Genomic DNA, 6,263 nt, shown 5'->3' with positions numbered 1-6,263 from the left:
ATCTAGTATTTTTCCTTTTCTTTCTGGCTTATTTCACTAAACATGATCCCTTCCAGCTCCATCCATGTTGCTGCAAAAGGCATGTTTATTATTATTATTATTATTTGAGTAATTCCATTGTGTCTATGTACCACATCTTTTTAATCCAGTCATCCACTTTTGGGCATTTGAGTTGTTTCCATGTCTTTCCAATTGTAAATAAAGCAACAATAAACATGGGGGTACAAGTATCTTTTTCAATCAGTGTTGTTGTGTCTTTTGGGTAGATACCTAGGAGTGGGATTGCTAGGTCGTAGGGAAGCTCCATGTTTAGCAGTTTGAGGAACCTCCAAACAGTTTTCCATAGTGGTTGTACTAGTTTGCATTCCCACCAGCAGTGCAGGAGAGTTCCTTTTTCTCCACATCCTTGCCAGCCTTTGTTGTTGCTACTTGTTTTAAGATGTGTCATTCTTAACCTTTCACTTTAAAAAAAATTATTGAAAAGATAGGCAATCTAAGAGAAAAAAAATTATGTAGACCCCTAGTTCACCAAACCAAACAAGCAAATAAAGCAACATATGGCCAAAAAAGTAGGGGAAAAACTAACAAAACATTGTCAACATTGGGATATGGTTGCATCATTTCATTTTTGTTCTAAGAATAGAGGGTGGAAAATCTATGTCTTCCCCAGACCCATGTTTTCATGGGTTTGGTTTTTTTCCCATGGCAGCAAATGCCTTGCTTAGTCTTGGACCATCATAATTTTTTCTTATCTCAGAAGAGCAAAGCGCACTCCCAATTTCAAAATAAAAACTACCTCAATGAAAGATGAACCAAAATACATTTACTTCTTTTCCTACTGCCTGTCTTCTTTAATTTCCATTATCCATGTCTGATTTATTTCAGTATTGAGTTCATGCTAATATCTGAAGCTGTCAGTATAATTACCGGTGTCATCTTAGTTGATGATTTTAGATCTTGACATTTCTATAGTTAAAAACAACAGAATACCTTACCATTAAAACTAAAAAGTTAAAGTTGAAAGCATATGTTACATATCACATATTCTAACTTTACTCTGAAGTAATTTTTAAATTACCTTATTCAAAGGAATGCATTAACTGCTGCCCTCTATGGTGAACAACAAAAAAGGAATTTAAAAATGGAAGAATGTGAGAGAGGCCTTTAAGATAAAGTGTGGTTCCTTCACTTATGACCTTTGTATCCTTCATGTCAGCTGGACATTAGGGGAGGCCCAAAGAAACAGAGCTCTTCTGACCAAGTAACATTGAGTCACATCCCCAATTGTCTCAAATTCATCTATGCTAATTGTAAGATCTTTGTAGGGCTTGAACATTCTTACTTTTTTTTTTTAAGATTTATTTATTTGTGTATACAATAACTGGGGTGTAGGCCAGAGGTACAGAAGGTGAAAGGACTCACCAGAAACAGTGGGGAGCAGAACAGGCAGATGTACTGAAATACACTGTTGAGGGGAGCAGCAGGTGAGATAGGAGAGGTCTGCTGCATCGTGTGGGTCAGCTCCCTGGCTGGGGATCGAACTTGTGCTGCAGTGGCTGTGGATAGCTTCATAGTGCTGTGCTTAACCCCACCAGCAAGACCCCTGAACATTCTTATTTTTGAAAGTCCTATTTATAGTCTCATCAAATCTTTTAAAATGTACCTACACCGTGAATACTTATTGATCATCAATATTACCCTAAGCATTATTCTAAGGACTTGGCATATATTAGAAAATAAAACGAAGATTTTTACCATTGTTGAAATAGTATGTTTTATAAGTTCATACAACTAAGAAGAGCCAGTGGAATTGAACTGAGTATAACTAAGTGATTGGCATGTTTTAGAAGACACATGTTAGTCATGATAAGCTAGGCTGTGCTGTGGTACCAAACTGTGCCCCAAGTTGCAGTGGTTCAGCAAAACCCAGCTTTCTCTCTTTCTTTATTTTAAAGATTTACTTATTTGTGCATTCAAGAATTGGGGTATAGGCCAGAGGTGCAGGGGGTGAGTGGATTCACCAGAGACAGAATGGGGAGCAGACAGGCAGATCTACTGAAATACACTGCTGAGGGGAGCAGTGGGTGAGATAGGAGAGGTCTGCTGCCACATGGGTCAGCTCCCTGGCTGGCTGGGAATGCAACTCATGCTGTAGTGGCTGGTGATAGTTTGACAGTGCTGTGTCTTTAACCCCTGTGCCACAAAGAAGACCACCCTCCACCCCAAGTTTATTTCTGATTCACTTCATGGCCAATATAGGTTGAAGTGCTGCTCTCTTTTATATAGCAACTTGGGAACAAAGATTTCAGACTGTGTCATCAGGTAGCTGTGTGATCTCTTCAGTCTCTAACTGGATAAGAGTAAGCTGGAGAATTGTGCTCTGCATCTTAAATGCTTCATACCAGAGAGGACAAAAGAAGGCCTTCTGGTCATACCAAATTGCCAAGAATATGCCTCCAAGCCTGCCTAACTGCAAGGGAACTAAGAGATACAGAGGCTCAGGGCTATTCAACCAGTAGTAAATGTTCTTGCCACAGAGCTCATTTCATTTTTACTGATCCAGAGGTCTTCCTAGTGAAGCAGGCATTAAAATCTCAGTGCTATCAAGCTATTGCCCACCATTATGGTGTTTGATCCCCTGGCGAGGGAGGTGACCCACATGGCTCAGCAGACCTCGCCTGTCTCACCCACTGCTACCCTCAGCAGTGTATTTCAATAAATCTACCTATTTTGCTCACCACTCTGTATGTGGTGAATATTCTCACCCCCACATCTCTATACCCCAGCTCTTGTAGGCATAAATAAATAAAATAAATCTTTAAAAAATTGTTGATTTGATTTTGCAGTTTTCCTGTTATATTTTAGAGCCCAAAATGACTTTTCAGGCCTCAGATGTTTGCATGAAGTCCTCACACCCCCTTTTGTAGAAGTTTGTATTTCCTGAAGGTGCATTATGCATCAGACACTGTGTCAGGCACTTACTTTTCCTGCGCTCATGTATGTGCTGCAACTTCACCCTGCACAGGGACAGGTACTGTCCTGTTCCCATTCTACAGCTGAGGACGTGAGGCCTTCGAAGGGTGAGTCACCTGCCAAAGTCACATAAGTAGACTAGGGCAGTGCCTGAGCATCTCTTGCCTGGCTAGGCTGCAAGGATGGATGGGGATGCGAAAGATAAGAGGGGCCAGGACGTGTGGTATCGTCCTTTTCTGCTTAGCCGACACTTACGGGAACACTAGTGAAAGAGGAGAGGAGGGTAGGGCAAGGCTCTTCCTGCCCAATTCAAGACCAGTTCTCATTTTCTTTTTTCTTCTTTTTTCTTCTACAGCATGGTGCTATAAAAAGACAGAAGAAATGGGAGATGCTTCTTGTCCTTTATGGAGATGGCGATATCGCTAGTCTGCCTTCTGATAAAATGGCATAAAGCTCTTACTCAACCACCCCAACGGGGTTAATTTTGTTTCCAAATGAACATCCAATGTGATTACAGTGCAGAAGCCATAAACACACAGATAAAGTTCACCCAGGCCATGATTTTCATTATTGTACTGGAAACAAATATCAATGTAGCCAATTCACTGGAGATGTTGCCTTACCCCAAACCTGGTAATTAGAGATCTACAGAACACCCATGACTCAGCATCCGCAGAGTGCAGGCTGTTTATTTCTGGGTTTGTAGTCAGTGTGTCACCAAGAAGAGCAAGCAGCAACAGAAGCATGCACCGGCACGCAGATGCCCTGGAGCTGGTCAGAAACCGTCGGGAGGCTGAGCGGAGCCGTTCCATTTCATAAAGTTCAAGAAGAAGAAGATTTATTTAGGGAAACCGATGTCAGATGAGTGTTTACCCTGGGAGGAAGTATGGGGGAACATTCCAGAGTGATGGAAATGTTCTGTGTCTTGAAGTAAATGGTCACAGAGATATTTACACATTTGAAATCCATTGAATTATGCTCTGAAGAGTTAATCGTGTATAAAGTGTACCTCAATAAACTTGCTTTATTCCCCCCACGAGCCATACACCCAGGGAACCTTGAGCACAGTGGAAGCCCAAATGAAACTCTGCAATTGTGTAGGGGAGGGGAGGACCCTTGAATTGAGTCATATTCATGACCACCCCTCCCAGTACTTATCAATATCACTAATAGTGGGGGGGGAAATCTGCTTATTGTGACTTATTTAGGGGCTTCATATGCAGATTATTAGGAGGATACTTAGAAGGGACTGGGATTTTTCATGCCAGAACACATCAGTATCTGCATTATGAAAATTTGTAAAGCCTCAAAAAAAATCTTGGATGTAAGCTGCACAAATTTACCCACTACCCAGTGAAGTTAGAACTGAAAGGGATGGTTGAAAATGGTGAAGGAAGTTGGCCACTCAGTGGCCGAAGTCGGCTGGCAACTCCCTGGCTGGGATGGTGACTTACTTGTCCACGGAGCATCAGCAGCTCAGGGCTTGCTGGGCCCTTCACCTTGAGAACTAACTTTTCCTCAAAAATGAAAAATGACAATATAAACCTCCATTTCATGATATTCCAGTTCGTGTGGAGAGACTATGTTTCACACAGTAGTTGACGTGCCATGTTGGTCTAATTAAAAAACAGAAATTGCTAGGAAGGAACCTTTAAGTCCAATTAATCCAGGTGTGAAAAAGGGAAAACATTATTTTGCAAATGTGTTCCCTTACAAAGGATAGATTTGGAATTATGGGGTCATCTCTCAGACATGGGAAGGCCAGAACATAATGATCAATACACTGGATATTGTGGTGATAATGATCTAATTGATTTGTGTGAAAATATGCACCCTGAAATAATCAGGGTGAAATTTCTGAGCAGCAGTTGTACGCATATTAGCAATGATGGATGAAGGGGAAACCAACTGGAAGTTCGTTGTCCTTCCTGTGTGTGGTCATGATGTGGCCAGTTATAATGAGATAATGATGTCTAATGACTGAAACCTGGCTATCTGGCACCACTGTGGTCTGGTTTAGAAGGCACATGGTTTCTGCTGGAAAACTAGAGAGCCAGTTTGTTTTCAATGCAGAATTTAAAGATAAGCACGTTGCAGTTAATGCTATGAAAGCTGTTGTGGCCATTGGAGCGCGTTAGTGACCAAGAGAACCGGTGGAGAAGGAATCAGTTGCATGAATACAGCCATGTCTGAAGCCACTCAAGTGTGATCTCGATGCTGCCAAAGCCATTGAAGACCCTTCACCACCACCCCAACAGGTGTAGGTAAGTGGTCCCAGTACCAGAAAATTTCTCTGACATGCAGACTGATATCACTGCATCTTATACATCTGGAAGTATTCAATATAAAAGTAGATTTATTTTTTTATAGATTTATTTATTTGTGCATACAAGAAATGGGGTACAGGCCAGAAGTGTGGGGATTAAGAGGCTTCACCAGAGACAGAGTGGGGTGCAGAAAAGGCAGATCTACTGCTGCTGAGGGGAGTGGCAGGCAGGTCAGGAAAGGTCGGCCACACCATGTGGGTCAGCTCCCTGGATGGGGATTGAACTTGTGCCACAGTGGCTGCGGAGAGCTTCATAGTGCTGCACTTTAACCTGATGTGCCACCAGGGAGGACCCAAAAGTAATAGACTTAAAGAGGAAAAGAAAGAAGTAAAGAAAAAAAAAAAGGAAAGTAGTTTTTCAGCCCTTTAAATTTATAATTTTTGTATTTATAGAATTATTCCAACTAAAACAAATTCCTCTGTGACCAATCCAATATATTCATAATATATTGAAGATTATATTATGAAAAGAATTTAGCATACCTAAAAGAATTTAGCATACCTCAGCCAGGTTAACTTTTACTACATACTTAAATATCAAGCAGTTATAACTTGAATGTCATTTCTGAATAAATGTGCAAGGTAAGCACATATTGGGTGTATGTCTCCTATGTCTTAGGAAGTAAAATTATTTTGCTGAAAAAAAGCAATAAAAAATAAAATGGTGAACCAAAGTTTTAAAATAGTTACTATTTTCTCCAAAGAGGCAATACTGTGTTTGGTTGTCTCATTACAGTGAAGGGGGTGCACACAAGGGTTTATCATTTCCTGGGGACCCCAAGGGGAAAGGTCAGGCCTTATGGCCCTAGGGGGAGAGATGCGTCTTCCTAGACACACACACACATATGTAACGTATGATTTAAATCTATGTTTTATGTATATTTAATGTATAGTGCAATATTATCTTTCATTTGATGGGATGCTTTTCAGTAACAAAAGGGAATGTACCCATGCAACCACATGG

At 40.9% G+C, this 6,263-nt stretch overlaps 1 pseudogene; it reads left to right on the top strand.

The window, feature by feature from the left end:
* Positions 1 to 4,487: 4,487 nt before the first annotated feature.
* LOC101628987 lies at positions 4,488 to 5,237 on the top strand (annotated as a pseudogene).
* Positions 5,238 to 6,263: the final 1,026 nt, after the last annotated feature.

This window comes from Condylura cristata, unplaced genomic scaffold (genome assembly GCF_000260355.1).
Source record: "Condylura cristata isolate star-nosed mole 26May11 unplaced genomic scaffold, ConCri1.0 scaffold00004, whole genome shotgun sequence".
Classification (NCBI taxonomy): Eukaryota; Metazoa; Chordata; class Mammalia; order Eulipotyphla; family Talpidae; genus Condylura; species Condylura cristata.
Note: the sequence above shows the minus strand (reverse complement) of the source record. Positions and strands in the feature narration are given on the sequence as shown.